The sequence below is a fragment of the Anas acuta genome, chromosome 4 (genome assembly GCF_963932015.1).
Source record: "Anas acuta chromosome 4, bAnaAcu1.1, whole genome shotgun sequence".
NCBI classification, from domain to species: domain Eukaryota; kingdom Metazoa; phylum Chordata; class Aves; order Anseriformes; family Anatidae; genus Anas; species Anas acuta.
This window is the reverse complement of record NC_088982.1, coordinates 48722130-48741848: the sequence shown is the minus strand read 5'-3', so window position 1 is coordinate 48741848 and position 19719 is coordinate 48722130. Positions and strand designations below refer to the sequence as shown.

Sequence of the window (19719 nt, the reverse complement as noted above, 5' to 3'; positions counted from 1 at the left end):
TCAACTGTTAGCCCAGCCAATACCAGAAAGGAAATAAGCCCATGAACGTTAAGCAACTTTCTGATTTCTCAAGAGAATCCGTGGTCAGATTTGTTCCATTCTTGTACTATGAAGATGGATTCTCCTATTCTTCTGTGACAAATGACTATTTCTGCCTGTTTATTGGGAAGGCAGATGAAGTCAGAAGAAAAATTCCATGTTGTAGCTGCATTTGACAGGCTCTTTGTTTTACTCAGATTTGTTTGGAACAGTGAGGAAATAATGCCTGATACATCCATATGAATATGAAGTTATTCGAGGATCCAGAAGGAAAGAGAAAAATAGAAAAAAAGAATCAAGTTTGATGGATAGGGCTGTATCCCTTCTTACAGAAGTGCGTTTTTTTTTTATTATTGTTGTTTTGTTTTGTTTTGCTTTGTTTTTCAGGGAGTGGGAAGCTCATTAAAATACTTATAAATGTCTCTATCCACCTGTGCTTATTGCACTAAAACAAGAAACTCACCTGTCCCAGTGACTCTCCTGACTAATTCACAGGTTTTACTGCAGATGCTTAGAATCTGCTGTGTAACATTTTATAGACTGTCATTGTGGTGTCCCCACTTTTTTCCCTATTCTTTACTGAATCAATCTATCTATACAAGGGAATTTAATTTTGAAGGGTTTATTATTAGGGGATCTTAGTTGTAAATGCTCGATCTATAGGAATTCACCTTCTAGAATTTGCATTTCCTTTTTTTTCTCTTTTCAGATTTTAACGATTTTTCAGGCTTAGACCATGACCTACAAAGTCCTGTTTTAAGCATTTTAAAATATTTTTCTATAAAATTGAGCTCCTCTGGACTTGACCTGATATTGGTCATTTCTTCATAAAAAAAAACATTCACCACTCTCACTTATGCATCACAGCTGAATTTCTTGTGTTTTCACAAGTGAAAACACAAATCTTTAGCTAAATCTTTTCAGCTGCTCTTAATAAGAGTGTTTGGCCACAGTGCTTCAAGAACAAGTAGGAACTACATGTGAAATCCTTTCTGCTTTTTTTTTTCTTAATTTTTTTTTTTCTGATTAATGCATTCAACCATTTTCTCTGGTCATAACCATACAGTTATGGTTATGACAGATAATCCTGTCCTTTTTCACAGCACTATAAAAGCTGTGATAGCATAACCCTTTTGCTGAAAGCCTGATATAGCCAGGTTTAATCTGGATCTGCAGTCCTGTTTACCTTCTAAAGATTGTATAAATGGCTAAATTGTGGAATTTGGTCTCATTCAATACACCTGTCATGTAATTAGCTAAAAGTAGAAAAAACTATAAAATCACATTTGGATTTACTTCTCTTTCTTTAGCAGTCAAAGACAATACACAGTTTGTTGAGTAAGAGAAGACTATTTTTTGCTTTTTGAGTGAGCTCCTCAGGTAAGAAATGAGCAAACTCTTGATACTTAATAGTACATTGTGGTTATTATTTATTTATTTATTTTTTTATTCTTCAGGTCTTTTTCTGATCTTTAGGTGTAGGCTGTAGAAGGTGTGTTCTAAACTTGAGCTACAGTACAAATAAGTACATGTATTCTGTAGAGATGATTATGAAAAAAGATAATTCTTGTCATGAGAATAGGTAGATTGTTTACTTATGTAGGATCTAATTTCAGAGAAATTCTAAACTGTTTCTTTTGATTTAAAATGTTACTAGATAAATCCTCCCTGTTACCAAAAGGAAATATTTCTATTAGTAAATAGTGAAATGTGTATCTGAAAAACAGAAGCTGGAAAGAACTGGAAATCAAACATACTCCATTTAGGGAGTCTCTTCGTTTCTATTTAGTTACGGCTCCTTTCTTTCTAAGATTTAAGTAAAGAATGGCTTTGAGAACTAATTTGCATTTTAATTTGTCTAATTTCCATCTCTCTGCCCATGTTTGTGGTGAAAGGTCACTTCATTGCCTGAATTTGTAAAACTACTGTTCTGTTATACTTCATAAGCCTGACATTTAACAGATTATTTTGCAATTTACTTCTTCTCTTCTTATGTTCAGTTTTTCAAAAATAATGCTTGGTCTAAAAATAACCCTTTTTAGCATATTCTCTAGAGATGTATTTAAAGTTACCTGAATCTTCATCCCTAGTGAACAAGCTCTTGTTTGTGAATGCAGGTGCTGAGCAGGGTCTGCGAGGAAGTCCTGAGTGCTGTAGTATACCCTGCTGTGTGGCACCAGGGCTGGGAACAGGCAGGGGTCTTTTCTGCTTGTAGTTTTTGCCGTAAGATTTACTGGAGGAAAGGCCCTCTTGTTTTACTGCTAAATGAGGAAAAGACAAACACGGGGGGAAAGGAAGGCTCAAACAAAGTACTTGAATGCGTTAGTGTAAAAACAAAACCCGTCAACATGTAGGGCTAATAAGGGAAGAGCTGTTATACTGAATGAGTGCTTAGGTTAGATGGCAGAAAAAGGAAGGGCTGAATGCTATGGCTCAGAGATGGAAACAGGAGATGGAGTAAGAAATCAGAAGGGAATAATACTTGGAAAGGCTGAAGCTTGGGTTAGAAGCAACAAAAATGCTTATTGTTGTACATGACCACCACCTGACTGTAACTTGAATTTCCAGACTTGCCATTCCTCTGTTCTGAGAGTATTTGTGCTATATGGGAAAGTAATTTCTTACCTCCTGGCTTACAGTAAAAATTTTACTACTTTAATAACATTTAACTTTACATTTTTTTGTTTTGTCTCGTCAAATAGAAGAGATTTCTCTTAAAAGTTGCAAATCTAGTAACAAACCATATAGCTGCCACTAGGGTGCCTGACATAAAACAGTATGCTGAAACTTTTAAAATATTGTAGACAAACCTCATTTAAAACCACATCAATACTGCAAAGTCAAACACAAGATATCTGTGAAATGCCAACATTCAGTATACATATTTAATATTTTCCCCCTCCTCTTTAATTATAGTCACGCACCTCTTCCCCAGGGCTGCTTCCCTTATTTGCTGTGTAGGGAGTCTTGGTCTGATTATAATTCATAACTACCTCTATGAAAACCAAATGTGCATTGGATTGCTACACTGTTGCAGAAGTGGACAGTTGATGGTACTAGGTTAATGCTTAAGTTTCTAATGTAGTTAGGATGGAGTCTGAACAATTTTTGCTTAGTAATAGAATTGGGTTGATGATCCATAACATCTTGAGATGGCCATATCTATGAACCTGAGCTAGCTATCTTAAAATAAGGTGTCTGGATGCCTTTGATTTAGACCAAGATGATTATTCAGAAATCTAGTGCGTGCTTTGAGGGTCAACCTGATGCCTGTGTTATCCATATTAACACCCTTCCTTATTTACCTTGTCTTTCTGCAAGACAGGCTACAGTAGTTAACAGCTTCTTATAAAAAGGGTGCAGAGGGACTCTTTACTCATGTAGATAATGATAGGATGGGGGGGGGGAATGGTTTTAAACTGAGAGGGGAGATTTAGATTGGATGTTAGGAAGAAATTCTTCTCTCTGAAGGTGGTGAGGCACTGGTACAGGTTGCCCAGAGAAGCTGTGGATGCCCCATCCCTGGAGGTGTTCAAGGCCAGGTTGGATGTGGCCTTGGGCAGCCTGGTCTGGTGGAAGGTGTTCCTGCCCATGGCAGGGGTTGGAACTGGGTGGGCTTTAAGGTCCGTTCTAACCTGAGATGTTCTCTGATAAAGGCAGAGAGATCTCAGAGTTCAGTGTTTCAGGGTGTGATGTACATGGGCTTCCTTATAGTTAGAATGGTTCTTTGCCACGAGATACCAGAATTTAAATTTAAAATAGCTGTTAAACATTTAAAATGATTTTCTTCCCTGCTCACTATGAGCCCTATTCTAGTCCTATCAAAGGATGGCAAAAGCCCATTGACTTCAATGGGATCAAGAGTAAGCCCGGCATGTGCTTTAAAAAAAACATTAGTACTATCTTACATTTATATGGCGTCTTTCATTCCTCAATTCCCACAGAGCTTTTCTGAACAAAGCTGTTCTTTTCAAAAAGCATGAACAGAGCAACACGATGATACGTAACCTGCAGAGCTGGAAAGAATTAAGCTCCACACGGTCATGCCAGCATAATAGCACTCACAGCTTGCAGCATGCAGGAGATTGTGCTGCTGCTACTCTAATAAGGAAATGACGGTCTCCTCTTCTGAGCGCACAGTGCCCGAGTGGAGCAGCACGGTCCTTCTGTGCGATGCAGGGAGACCACCGCTGAATTAAACAGGCAGCCCTGGGTGCCTCGCTAATCGTGCTGCGGACGGGGCATCGTCTCCCAGCCGGTGTTATGTACTTATACCAGTCTGCAATCTCCAAAAGCACCTTAAGAACTGGAGCTTATTTGAAGACTTAGGAGCTGCTGGGGAAATATTTTCAAAAGGGATGAAAGTGCCTAATGCTCTGCAAGGAATATCAGTGTGGGAACTTGCACTGAGAGAGAGGTTTAATAGCTCAGGTAAAAATAAATCTTAACTGTTGAAAAAATAACAGAAAAATCTCCTAGAGAATAAGTTTCCCGAAGTTTAATTATTTTTTCGGTATAATTGGAACTTTTTTGGGTTGCAGAAGAGAGGTGTAAATTGCTTAAACCTTCCAATATTTTGACATTACATTTTTTTTAATGTGAATCCATCACACAAAATACAGCAAGCAAAACCAATCCCTTTATAAGTGTAATTTGCCGGCAGAAGGTTAATTAACGATTACTCAATGCCTACTACTGCAATCAGTCCCATTGATAGATCATCAGTGCATTTCACAGACCAAGTATCAAGTTCAGTGTGTGTGCATCAATTGAGGCACAGAATGGAAGGTAACTGGGCCAGATGTCCATTTGGTAACTTGAGTTGCTTCTATCACACACGAACAGTGTGCAGGGGTAAAATTCTTCCAGCTCGGTTGGAAGCCCTGCATGAGTGTGTCTTTGTCCTTTTTTTCTGTTCGGTAGCATCCTTTCCAAATCTAGTGTTTGAAAACAGATGTGGATGATTCTCTGTGCTGGTCACTTGGACTGATCAATCTGTGGGTCAGAGTGAACGTGGGATAATTTCAGCAGATAAAACTTGTTTTATCTGCCACCACTGGCTTTATTCAGGAGCTGATAGCTGCTGTGAAATGGCAGGGACTCTGGATAGTGTTTCCAACCCAAAGCATCAGTTATTGAATACTTGTATCTAGGAGTATAAGAAGCATAGAGTCCTACAATATCCCTAGTTGGAAGGGACCCACAAATATTGAGTCCATCTCCTGGCTCCACACAGGATTATGTAAAAAATAAACTATGAAAGAATTTCTTTATTAAAAAAGTATGCACTGTCTTAAGATCAGCAATTCTTTGATCAAATGAGTATTTAAGATGTCAATAGTGGTACCTGGATTTTTTTTCATGTTGCTGCTCATTCTCCTCAAGACTGAGTTCCTGGTTTGGACTAGAGTTTAAGTCCATCTCTGATCTTCTTTTCTTCATCTTGAGGCCTGTGGCAGAAGGTCTTTTGATATTCTGATAAGGAATCTTGGTCAGTCTGGTTTGCATAGTTCCAGAAGGGATGTAAAAATCTTTCCACAGTGAATCTCCTTTTTGACAATGTGGATACTGAACAGTTTAATCAGTCATTGCTGGGTTTCTGAATAATCTGTTAGGTTGTAATTGTGGAGTTTAACCTTTAGACTTGCAGACCTAACTGAACAGAGAAATTGATAACACTAGATTAAATTTGAGCTGTATTATAGGAAAAAAAAATCATGACATTTATTCACTCACACCTTGTGGTGTTCCTCGTTGGTTAAGTGAGACACAGCCCTGTAAAAAATAAATAAATCCACATCCTTTTCTAGTTCCAAGGTCTAGATGTGAGCTGGGCCATGACAGACATGTGGCCTGTACTCTGCCTCTGCATCTTCCCATCCTGCCATCTTGTGTGCTCTGTTCCAGCCCTGCTCCAGCCTATGACCACTAAGATGGAACAAACCTTGCCACTCTTTGATAGATATGGGACAGAGTAATATCACAGAACATCTCATACATCTCATGGTACTCTTGAAAATTGCAAGCAGTGCTTGCCATTATCCTCTACTAGATTGCCTGCGGGAAGGAAGATAGCTAGCTCTGGGTGTGCTGGAAGTGCTTGCTGTAAACTGCTCTCCGAGCATGTAGCCCAATTTAAGGGGTCTTACCAATAATGGTGCTTTCATCTCTTTTATATAGAAAACTTTAGTGCTCTAAGGTTGAGAGGCCTTCAACAGACGCATCTGTGGAAGATGTGCTGGTGGGTGCTTCAGGCTCTCCTCAAATAAGCCAGCATGGCATCAGACGGTCTAATGGCACAGCAGTCTGGCTTTGCAAGCTGCTGCTTTTCCTTAGGAATATGGGGGCAACGTCCCACTGTATCAGCATATTTCAGAGCCTGAAAAGGAGAGAGATACTTAATCGGCAAATTAAGTAGCATTCTGTCCATAAATTGCCTTAAGATACAATGTTATTGTCCATGATACAATAACAGTGTATTTTCATATGCATTGTTTCTCATGAGAATCCCTACTACACAGAAGCCACAACTATGAACAAAGCAGTAAAGCATCTGTTATATTTTCCTTACAAAAAGCTGCCAGAAGCTTACCCCAAACTCAGATATTGCTCTTGGCGCGAACTTATCTCAGAGGGGCTTGGGTTAAAATAGCAGAGCTTTTTAATTATTCTGAAATTGATTTATACACAGATTTATGCAGCTGGGAATTTTGCAGGTCTCTACACCATGACAAGGAGTTGAATTCTAAGTAATTACTTCTTTTTAACTAGCTTTCTGAATGAATTGGGCTAATTTTTCCTCAGTCTGAAGTGGGTGTTTATGAAAGTGTTTAACATGTGAGACAGAATTCCCATTTTTAAAATGAAAGAGTAGGAAAACAAATTATCTCCAAAATTCACATGGTAGAAAAAGTCACTTTTCTGAGCAGCATGAGTGAGCCTTGGATAAATTAATTGCAATTTGTCACTGCAATACATGTTAAGAATACTGGACTCACCTTGTAAATAAAAATTGGTATTATACTGACATACAGCTTGGGAAAGGTTATAAGAGAAAGGAAGGACTTGATACTTGTCTACAAATGGCAATTTGACATATATTTTGGCCTGTTTAAAACCTGAAGTCAGAATAGAGCTCAGTGCAGCATCTCCCAAGAGATGAAGCTAAGTGTGTATAGTTGTCACTCAGGAAGAAAGTCATCTTCTAATTGGTAGGTAATCACATAAGAATCTGATGCTGACTTTCAGAGTGACATTTCAGCTAGATTCATGTTTGCTGATGCAATACAAATGTCCTGAATATCCCTAAGTTTTATTTCCTAGACTTTGGCATATTGATTCATCCTGTACGAGTAGGATGGTTAGGAGAATAAAGCTCTTCACCAGCTGCTACAAATGAGACAGCATGCTTCATTAACCTAGGAGTGTTTTTAAGCATGCCGTACCTTATGACCTTAGGTTAGAGGTTGGACCAGATGATCTTAGATGTCTTTTCCAACCTCAGTGATTCTGTGGATGTTCAGAATGGTGCTTAGTGGAACAGGAGTAAAGGGGGAAAAATACCCCAGCGAGTTCTTTGAGCTGAGGCCTTTATAGAAATTTTTGATGCTTGAAAACAAATCAGAGCTATACTGGCAAATCTATTTCTGGCTTGTCCACCCTGTTGAGTGTGAAGTTTCTTTTGATGATAATATTCTCTCATATATTTGTGGCATTTAATAGCCCTCCTTGTATAGATATCCATTAAAACTGAATCAAAGTGGAGGAATGGCTGTCTGGTGGTCTTACTGTATTATTGTATTGAATGAAGTCTTCAGCCCTAAAGTTAAATCAGCGATATGCTTTTGCCATATTAAGCATGAATAAGGATGAAATACTCTTGGCATATGTAACGTAAGGCCTACCTGTCATATTTAACATCTCAGTAAATTGCTATCAAATTCCATAAAAATCCTTTTACAATGTAGTAGATTCGATTCCATGAGGTGCTTAATTCTGTGTGTGCACAGATTAACTCCTCTTCAGCAAAGCTCTTCTACACGCCTGCCCAGCCCAAATACCTAATAGTTAAGCATGTGAAGTTGAACACTTCAGCATTTTGGTTGGAAACACATAGCCTGAAGAATGACCAATGAAGGTTAAACAAACCCAAGCACTCCAGTGAGGAGTTGAGGACAATAAATAGATGTTAGGCTGGCAAATATGGTACCTATGAATTGGTGCAGAGAAGGAAGGGTGGTGTGGGGGAAGACAAGAGTATTCTGAAGGGCACCCTGAGCACGCTGTTCTTATGCCAGCACCTAACTCATTTTCACATTAAACTTCCTAGTAAATGGACAATAAGAGGCCACTTATAAACTATTACGATGTATTAAATCAATTGTACCATGCTGAAAGCCTCATGGTTTTGCATCTGAAAATGTGAACTATAATGACAGAGCAATTAAGTAATATAAGCACACCAGGCACATCTTGGAACACAAATCAAAAGAGATGAGTTATTAGAAATCCTATCAGCAAAACCATGCTAAATCAATTGCAGGGACAAAGTTTTAATTAAAAGTGAAGGCAACATATAAGCTATATTGAGAAACGAATAAACTTATGGTTTGACCTGTCTGATTGTAGCCACTTGTTTTAACATCTCATAATTCCTCTACAGGAGATATTTTTTTTAATGCTTCTATATTTTAATAGATGAAGATGTGGTCATTCTCTTGGAGGGGCATTATTCCTAAATTTTGTTTGCAATTTTCCCAAGTAGCTTCAAAATTCAACACATACAGTGCTTTGAATATGCAGCTTTGGTGGTGAATTCTGGTTGTGTGCAAGTTACAAAAAGTGAGTTTGATTTAAATGCTGAATATGTTGGGTGGATAACCTCAGTAGACATTAGCAGGCTATTTAATGGAAGTGTGACTTTGGTGACCAGTGCAGAATCTGTCTTGACTCTTTTCTTTGCTTCTGAATGTAGAGAACAGCCTGTTCTTGCTTGACGCTATTAGAAAGAAAGGAATTGGTGTGCATTTGCTAGTAGCCCTCCTTTTAGCTGTCATGTAAAGCACCTTATTTCCATTCAGATATAGCCTGACCAATGTGCTTGTATCTGCAACTGCTAAACTGGAAAAAGGGTGTCTTTTTTTTTTTCTTTGGGGGGGGAGCAATAGTGCAGAAGTCTAAACCAAAATCTGAGGTCGAGTTTAGGACCACTCAGTCTGCTGTCACCACTATCTTTTTAGTAGTCTTCTCCATACTTCTCCTCTTCTCTCTTTATTTTCTTTGACTTCTTGCTAAGTATCTACTACCCTTCTTTGTATATCTAGCCTGCCTTCTGTACCTAGTTCAGTTCTTGTGCCTCTTCACTTCATACTGATAGCACACTTCCCCTCCTCACTCTTCTCATTCCTTCTCACTGCTTTTTCACCCTATTCGTTCTGTGCCTTTTCTCCACTCCTTCTGTCATTTTCCAGTTGCTTATTTGTTTCCTCTTTTCATTTTCCTTTCTCCAGACTCTCTTCATCCTCTGCCTCACTCTTCCTTTCTCTGTTGTTTTATAGTGGATCTCAGTGCTTGTCCAATTTCTTCACCAGGCTTCTTTTTGTATCTTCCACTTACCTCCCTTCTTTCTTTACCAGCCCTATGTATGTTTTTATTCCCTGTGCTCTACAGTTCTCTGCCACGAGAACTGCTTGTTCTTCTGCTCTTCACTGCATCTCTGTTCTTCAGTAGGAAATGTCACTGAAATATGGGACAGTTTTTATCAGCACAGTGATGTTGCAGACCTGATCCACTCTGTTTAAATAGTCATTTCTGTTTCAATGTGCGCAGCTTTTTACTACTGATTCCTTTGAAGTGTGAAATCTATTGTTCTGCTAAAATACTAGAGTAATGCATTGTGGGGGAAAAAGCTGATCTGTAATGGAATTTTAACTTGCTAAATCAAAATCACAATGTCAGACAGATATGTAAATAATGAGTTATTTATACTAGCTGTCACTCTACCTTATCTAGAAAATAATTCAGTAGTTCTTAAACACAATTGTACCTGGCATCTATTTTGATGTGTGATAACTGTAAAACATTATCAGTGTCAGGAACTGTACATGCTCACGTCATTTTTCATTTTAATGGAGCTGAAAGTGCTGGGAACAAAGGCTCACAACTGATGCCAATCTTTGTCTGATTAACACTGAGTATGAAGTATGTTGTGCACAAGAGAAAATGCACTGCCTTCTTTCACAGAGCATATGCAGAGGAATTTGTAGCTGAAAGTGAAAAGGAAAAAACATGTATATTTTTGGTGTTTTGGAATTGATTAGGCTTGTACCCAATGGATTGCAGGCATTCTTTGTCTGCTTTAAAACTGAGCATTCAGAGAATCTTAAGTGTATTGCAGCAGTTTGCTAAATATTTGTTGTAACAACATTTTCCTTCCTTCTATTAAATAAAAAAAAAAAAGAAAAGAAAACCAATGCTAATCTAGGCATTCTGACTCATTTTTATCTGTTTGCGGAGACTAAAAGGTTGCTGCATTCTAGGAACATATGCTGAGACAATTTTGATCATCTGCTCCCGGTTTTCCTTTTCATACGTCCACTTATTCTACACATCCTTTTATCCATATGAAGTGACAGGAAACCTCTGTTAAACATGCTGTGGAAAATCATAATATTCACTTCTCAACTGTGGTTACTGCCAAATGAATACATGGGAAGAGATCTGCCTGTGGAAAGAGTATGGGGCACTTGGGCACATTATATCTTTGCACGTGGGATGCGCTGATAAGGTCTGTTGTGGGGAATGTGCCTTGGTAAGTTCTGTGTCCATTTCCTTGTGTGAGCAGGGAAGCCTGCTTCACATTTCCCTTGTGCCCTATCAGGCCCTGTTATGGGTATTCTTGCCCTAACAGCACCAACAAGAAAGGCTGATTAGGACAGGAAGAGACAATGTGAGGGCCTCTTATTCACTTTCCTGTTAAATGTAACAAGTGTTGAGTGGAATAGTGGGACAGAACATGGAGAGGGACTCTTACCCCAGTGCCCATTGCAGCTGTAGCAATATCCAAGTGTCATACAGTAGACATAGTCTTGAGAAAGTCATGTGTTACAGGGAAGTGTAAATGAGATCAAGATGGATCAATTCCAAAACCCTAAAGGACTTTTGGAAAAAAATAAAATTGCTTAAGTTCTTTCTCACACTTAAGGGAAAAAAAACACCTGTCACACAATGTTCTTCTGTCTCCTCTGATATTTTGTGCTCTGAGGTGGAGAAGTACATCCTTTCCACCTTTCATCTATTACAAAAATGCAAAGCATCCTGAGATTTAAGTTGTTTTCAGACATTCTCATAGGAATGAGGGCTTAAATCTATAAGGACACTTGCAAGCTCAGAAAGGGTTGTGTATGAATAAACATAAAAGGCTTGTGTGTGCATGTATGTGCATCCTGTGAGAAACAAATCTTAAGAAAACCTTAATCTGGGGATATCTGCATTAGTATCTGCTCTGCACAGAAGGGCAGTCTAATGCACAATTTCTTGTTTTATGCAGAACATCTTTGTAAGAGTTCCCGTGATTCCTATGGAACAAGGTCATGACTTTGGTCAGTTCCTTGTCATTAAAAACTCAGTACCTTTTGGGCATGGCTTCACACTTCTACCTCCTTTTGAAATACCCTTCTGGTATTTTTCCAAGTGCCTTCTGCTGTGTACTAGATAACACAGCTTTAAAGGTGATCCCTGTGAACTTAATGACTTCCTCCTACCCTCCTGTTCTGCTAGAGATAGGAGACAGACTGTTCTCTTATTTTCTGACTTATGGTCAGTTGATTTTTTTAGGGGAAGTTGCAGTTATAGGCGCCTCAGTAAATGTTAAAAATAAATAAAATCATTGCTTCGTTCCCTTTGAACTAAGCAAGTACTAAAACATAGATATGCTGGGAGCAGTGTTTTTGTTACTCTAAATATAGAGTGGTGAAGAATTGGGATAGTTGGTTTAAGAAACGCTTATTAGACAATGTGTGTGAAGTACTTGTTGAAAGCTAAAGCCTGCTGTTTTCTTCATCTTTGCAGAATAGACTCTTCTGCTGTCCATAATGAATCATTATGGTGCTTTGCAGTTGTTTCTGCATATCTCACAAGATCCCACACAAGCTTGGAAAAGTCATGGTGAAGGGAAGGGGGGAAAGAGCCAATGAAATAACATACCCAGGGCTTATTTTCCTACTCCATTTGCTGTGAAATCCCAGCAAAAAAAAAAGTGTGTATGAGGAGTTGTCTGTAAATCTCGTGCTAAATAACTGTTAAGCAAGAGAAGGAAAATCCAAAGGATGAGAACGTGTAAATACCCAAAAGAAAACACTTCTCTGAGAGGCAGCCACTTGAACTTTTTATGAGGTTCAAGGAATCTTTCAAAAGTTACAAAGTACCTACAGACAGTTTTCTTGGAGCATCCAGACGGCTGCTAGGCAGCAGATCATAAATTAAGGAATGCATAGATTTTCAGTCCTCGCACCATTTTAATGTCTGGCAGAGTAACTCTATCTGTTATATCTTGCTGCCACCCAAGAAGATTTATTAAGGTGAAAAGCACTGCATCTTTATCGAAAGAACAGCAGAGTATGCTTACTATATATACGCCCAATCTATAGCAGTTGATATTTGTGCAGGAGGCTTATATGGTGTATTTTTTTCCTGACTCGAGTGATAAATTTTGGAAGCCCTCAGGAATAATGATATGGAAAATGTATTTTCCCCATGGGGCTCTAATATTTTTTTGATAATGGCTCCAGGATCCCATAAACAGTACACATTTTTAGCAGGTATAAGGAAGGCATTTTTTTTGAGACTGACTGCTAATGGCAAGTTAATCCATTGCTCCATCTTGTGTGATTTTTTTTTTCCCTGAAGTTTTAGGGGTTGGATATGGTATTTTACTGGAGGCTCTGAAAACAGAGCACAGCAGGAGCACAATCCTTTGAAAAAGGTGTTACTGGGGCAGCACCTAAGTCACAGTTTTGATGTTATTCTGCACCAACAAGGTTAGTTTCTAGGAAAGAAAAGATTATTCCTCTTCTGCATTACAATATGTAGTGAATACGGTTATTGGCCACAGCTGTACCCGTTCTTGCCCTTTTCCTGTCTTGATAATGGCTTCTGAAATAATGAATTCTGAAAAGGAAGGATACCTGTGACTGTTACTTATTGCCATGTAAAACATTACTAGTACAGTTTGCATGGGTTAAAATGAGATGATTAATAAGGCTAAATGACTTGAGTAAGTTAGGATTTCTTTTTTTTTTAATGCCCTTTATTTGACAAGGAGAGCATCATGAAGATGAAAAATAAATAAATTTCCCCATGTTTTACAACTACACCCATCATCTTTTCAAAGAAAATTCTTTTTTCTTGCTTAGGAGCTGATCCTGTTGTGTAGCAGTTCCTGAGCATGAACTAAAGAAATTGAGAGAAGTCACTACCAAAAAAAAAAAAAAATCCAACTTTTATCTCTAACACTAATTCTAACTACTACTGTTAGACTCTGCTCCTCTTATTCCTGAAATTGTTTGCCCTCTGCATGCACACACATCAAATATAACTCTGTTGTTGGGTACCACTTTTGGTTTTGTCTTCAGTGCCTGCTTGTCTCCTTATTACCATACATATTTTGTCATACAAAGCACAGTTGTACTGAAAAAAAAATCAAATACCAAAAAGGTCTCAAGGGAATGACACTTCTGTGACTAGACAAATGTGCTTTCCGTATTTTTCTATCTACCTCTGCTGTGGAAAAATTGTGAATGTTAACCAGCAACAACAAAGAGGCGATATGGAATAGTTGTCTCCAGAATTGTTTGAATGGCTTTGCCCTAGTGAGGGATTGCCACAATACATCAGCAAAATGCAAGTTCTATGAGGTAGCTGCTACCTGCCAAATTCTGCAATCTAGGAAATAATCTTTGCTTGTTTTCAGCTGAATGATTTTAGGAGTAGAATTAGAGTAGGTAGATGTAAGAATTCTGGAGAGTTCTGCCTTCTAAATGTAGTTGATCAGAAAGGCAACTCTATGTTCTAGACATATTCCAAGAAAAAACATATACAAATTTAGCTTAGTGAGCTCTTACATTTTTCATATTTGCTAAGCTGCACTCCATACTTCTCCAACATATGTTATAGTGAGAGAAAGTCAAAGATAGGCCTTTACATGGAAGTGTGTGCTTGAAAAAATATTTCCGTGTGAAATTTTCCCTAGAAACAAGTCATACCTGGCCTTTTTAACACATTATATTCATAACATGAGAACTTATACTTCATGAGGGTCTGAAGATGAATTTCACATGGCATGTTTTGCTGGGCACAAAATAGGTTCTGGATGACTGAAAATTAATACAGTCTTGCTCAAGGGAACCTGATGTATTGTTGATTTCTGTCTTAATTTACAGCACAACACAGAAGAATTGGTCTTGCATCTTTATTTACATTTAATTCTTTTTGATTGCTCATGCTTTCATCTGCATTCATTCCTTTCCTCTTACTTGTTACTGCCTGTTGCCTCTTCTGCAAATTCAGTGTTGATCAGATCAGCCTGCTTCAGTAATCACCTCTTCAGCTCCCACTATTTCAGAGGATGGTTCCTCTTCCATTTCTCTAAATCTGGCTCTATCTCAATGTGGTTACAGCAAGGACTAAAAGAAGCAGAGGATGCAAATTTATTACCTTTTATGGGGACCTTAGTTTTCTTATGACTGGGTGTTGTTTCCCCTTAGTTTACTGAACATGGAAAACATTACAGCATTATACACTTGAGTTTATATCAGTATCTCAAAACATGCAGTATCAGCATGATTCATGTTGCATTAATCTTTCGGGTGGTCTCTTGATTTAGTAACAGGGTCAATTTTTATCTGTACTTGTAATGACTAAAATTCACTTGTGCAATTTAATGTTTCCTTACAGTCACAGTATGCTGTTTGATAGAACACTTATTTAGAACGCAACACAATTTGATAATTCATCAAGTAACAGAGGCCTGGAAAGCAAAATTAGTTATTTTATCCAGCTACAGGTCAAATATGCAAGGGCACCAAGGAAAAAATAAAGTTAGAAGAATGCTGAGATTAAAGCAGAACTCTAGCTGTGTGCATGATTTATGTATATTTCTATTTTGTTCAATTTTTAATACCAAGTCCTTATTTAAATTCCCAAGGAAATCTTTAAAATGAAAAGTTCAATCTTTGGGTCACTGAATTCTGCAACTTAACATTTTTCATAATGTAGCTGTTTTACCTCTTTTTTTTTTTACCCAAAAAATAAAAAATAATAATGCCCAACAAAGCAAAAAAAACAACCAACACAAACTTCTGAAGTAGTGTTTTTATTTGGCATAGTCATACAGTATAACAACCTAGTCTGTGTAATCTATTACTTTAAAGACTGCTTGTGATGATTTTCGATTGCAAATACTAGAGGGACTAGCATGGGTAATGGGTTATTCTAGCAGGTGCTTATATGCAGGGGAAAAAAAAAATCAATGTTGAGTTTAGTCCTGATGTCAGGTTTGGCTGTTGTAATGCAAGATAAGAAAGTTCCTGATCCAAACAGTGGCTGCGGGAGATAAGCATTGGATTTTGGCCTCTGTAATTTTGGAACATGGATTTTGGATTGATTAGGGAATTCTTGCTGGAGTCCTCTGAGACTGCAACAGAAAGAACTTTTTTGAATCACTGAGGATTTTCCTTTCCAGAAACAAGAGGGCCAGCAGGATGAGAGAACTTTATCATCTCTTCCTTAGAATGGGTGAGGCTGAAATACTATACAGAGCCAGTTCTTGAGCCCCAACTTCAGGAATGAAGTGGAGCTCCTGCAGAGGATTCTCACAATGGTCAGAGGCTGAAGAGCCTATGATCTACAAGGAAAGGCAGAGGAAGTCTGATGAGCAGCAGGCTGTGGGGGTGAGCTAATAGCAGCTGACATGGAGGGAAGTCATGAAGAAGGAAGTCAAGCTCTTCAGTGGTGTGAGATGGCAAAGTAAATAGAAGCAGTCTTTTGGGAGATTTGGGCTGAAGATAAAGATGTTTCTGTAATAGCAATGTAGCCCTAGACCAAGTTTTGTGAAGTTGTGGAGTTTCCATAATATCCATGGACATCCTTGAAGGTTTTCAAGACCAACCAGTGGCCCCAGGAACTTGATCTAGTGCTAACCATAGCCCAGCTCTGACAGGGGTTTGGACTAGATAATCACACAATCTGTTCAATGTGCCTGTCTGTAAGGTTTCTGAATCTGCTACACCACTGTAGTTACAGACATCACCTTGTATGAGAACACACATCCTTATGGAGTTCCTAGCACCCTTTAGCAGCAAGCCAGCAATATGTATTCTGCAGATCAAAGCAGGGGCAAAACCCAGGCAAAGAGAATTCCAGCAAGGCATCTCAGCCTGCTAACAGCTGTAACTTATTCATAACCCGTTTTTTCACATAACTGGGCTTATAAGGCTCTTGCATTTATGCAAGTGGTATTAATAGAAATCAGTCTATATTTTCTTTGAATCTTATATCTCAGCTAAAAAAAAATCCCAATTTCTTCATGTCCTGTAGTATAACAGGATTTGTGCTTCTTTGATCAGCCTGCTAGCTATTTGCTGTTCTGTCTCAGATATGAGTTAACCTTTCCTGACCACTGATGATCAGTTCATGGAAATGTTCCAAAAAGGGCACCTACTTGCACTATAAACTGCAGTGATTAATTTATGGATAAACTTAATGCAGCTGCATAACATACTCTCCTGGTCTTCATGAGACCAACCAATCTATGAAAGTCATCCACCTCCTTAGAAACCTTGAGGGAGCTCACTAGGTTTTGAAAAAGGCTCTTGATGTGAGTATGCAACAGTATATTTTTATGCTTTATTATTCTGTTTTTTCTTAGTACAGTCTTCAGGTTCACCACCTTTGTATCCATCCCGTGTTAATGATCAGAAAACTTGACTAGTTTGTATATTTTTTGGCAAATACTGAAATGTGAGAGGAATGTTGCCAGATGTCAGGGAGCAGTGGGGCCTGGCTGCAAGGAAGCAGGAGCCAGCAGAGTAAATGGCCACCTTTTGTGACTGTGGTCAGACAGCACAATGCTGTGCAGCCCAAAGAAAGGGGACCGCCCTTGGATGTGTTGTTTCTAAGCTGGCCCTGAATGCAGGCAGCTGGACCTCCTGGAGATGGGATGCTGTCAGGGCCCTGACACCAAGACTGGTCTGCATGAAACTTAATTTTGTGTCAGCCTAGCAGTGATAAGTGTCATCTGTATGCCATCCACTTGTAGCAGTTCCACCTTCCCATAGGCAGAAATGATTCCCACATGATATCACACCAAGTACTTAATTCAAGAACAGTTACAATAGATGTGTACTCTCTTAGGTTAGCAAATCAGTTTATCAGAGAAAGATGCCAGGAAGTTTGTCATGATACAGCAATGAAAAAAGCAGGGTAATATTTAATCTTTTTCCATTTACTTCTATACCTCTAATCAAGGCTTCTGCACAAAATGTACATAGGGCTTGTCTATTACTAAGCTCAGATTACAAGACACAGCTGCATGGATCATATTTTTTAGCTATTACTATTATGCTTGTGACTTAGCTCTGTGCCTTGCTCCTGATTTGATAGATTTATTAATTGCCTTAATATGTGGCTTTAAATTATATTCAGTTCTTTTAGTGCCCTGGGATAGAGATTATGTGATGTAGTCAGGAGATGTAGCATCCTCTGAGTTTTGATCTCACTGTTGATGCAATTTCAGTTTTTATTTGCTCTCGCACCTTTGACACTGCATTGGACACCATAATCCTTATGAAAAAGTGAGGCAGTCTTCATTTAAATTCAAGTCATAAACCTCAATTAGCTTTAGGCTCCAGGCTGTCTTTGCTGATAAAAAATACCATGGTTCTTTTTTCTTATTCTCTTTTTACTAAATTGGTTAAATATTTTCTTTTAACTTCTTCTACACAGTCTAAGCGAACTTGTTTTATAGTTACTTTTTTCTTCCTCCCAGTTCTAGTACACACCTTTTTTGTAATCAGTCATTTTTTTCGATTCCAATATATTTCCCAATCAGTTTCTTGAGTTTTTAATTCTCCATTTAATCAGTTCTTCATTTTTCAAATACATTCTTGCTAAACCTAAAACCTAATTTACTTGTAGAGTAAGTTTTCTTTTACTTGCTAATAGTGTTCATGATCATATACACCTTTTGAATACAATGCAAAGTACTCTTTGAATACCTTTATTGATGATACTTATTCTGTCTCTTCCCACATGTATGTATGTTAACTTAAAAATGGAAAAGGAAGATGTCTGTATAAGGGTAATAAAACTATACATTCATTTGTTAGGAACTTAAAACAAAAATGTAACTGAAGAATGTGCATTTTCCAGGTGCAGAAAGACTGTCAATATGAAATAAAATATAGGAAATGAAAACTGTAAATGACAAACTAAGACCAAAGTTTCAGATACAAAAAACATGTTTTCTCCTTTTTTTGGCAACTGCTTTTTTCCATAAGTCATGTATTGATGACACATGATACCATCATGGGAGAGAAAATTCAAATGCTATAAAATCCACTCTATTCTGCAACTACCCTGAACAAAAAATACTACAGTGTAGTAGGAATCTTTTACCACCACCAGGTCGAAGTTAATTATACAGCGTAATGAGATTAGATAATCATCAATGAAATAAAGATGAAGTCACATTTGGGAACTTATGTATTAGTGTGGTGCCTGGGCTTGGGTCAGAAGTGTGATTTGGCAACAACTTCCTTGCTAATTCCCTGCTCCTAGGCCTTTGTTCATATCACAGAATCACAGAATTGTCTAGGTTGGAAGAGACCTCAAGATCATCAAGTCCAACCTCTGACCTAACACTAACAAGTCCTCCATTAAACCATACCACTAAGTTCAACATCTACATGTCTCTTAAAGACCTCCAGGGATGGTGACTCCACCACTTCCCTAGGCAGCCCATTCCAATGCCTCACAACCCTCTCAGTAAAGAAGTTCTTCCTAATATCCAACCTAAAACACCCCTGGCACTTCAGGACATTCCCCCTTGTCCTGTCACCAGGCATGTGGGAGAATAGATCAACCCCCACCTCTCTACAGCCTCCTTTAATGTTCTTATAAAGAGCGATAAGGTAGCCCCTGAGCCTCCTTTTCTCCAGGCTGAACAAACCCAGCTCCCTCAGCTGCTCCTGGTAGGACTTGTTCTCCAGACCCCTCACCAGTTTTGTTGCCCTTCTCTGGACTCTTTCGAGCACCTCGATGTCCTTCTCGTAGTGAGGGGCCCAAAACTGAACACAGTACTCGAGGTGCGGCCTCACCAGAGCCGAGTACAGGGGGACAATCACTTCCCTAGGCCTGCTGGCCACACTGCTTCTGATACAAGCCAGGATGCCGTTGGCCTTCTTGGCCACCTGAGCACACTGCTGGCTCACCTTCAGCCGACTATTCACCAATACTCCCAGGTCCTTCTACACCTGGCAGCTTTCCAACCACTCATCTCCCAGCCTGTAGCTCTGCTTGAGGTTGTTGCACCCTAGGTGCAGGACCTGGCACTTGGCCTTGTTGAACTTCATACCCTACCCTCGAGCAGATCGACACATGCACCTAACTTGGTGTGATCTGCTA

The 19719-nt window shown here is 38.7% G+C and overlaps 1 protein-coding gene across 4 annotated transcripts in view; it reads left to right on the top strand.

Moving 5' to 3' along the window:
• The first annotated feature begins 1337 nt into the window (after window positions 1-1337).
• Window positions 1338-19719, top strand: part of MARCHF1 (membrane associated ring-CH-type finger 1) — a 296342-nt gene continuing 277960 nt past the window's right edge. Inside the window, exon 1 of one of the 4 annotated variants that reach the window (XM_068681133.1) lies at window positions 1338-1419. The gene's annotated coding sequence lies outside the window, so the exon portion shown is untranslated. The remainder of the gene's footprint in view (window positions 1420-19719) is intronic. The other 3 variants (XM_068681124.1, XM_068681126.1, XM_068681127.1) reach the window with 3 other exon arrangements.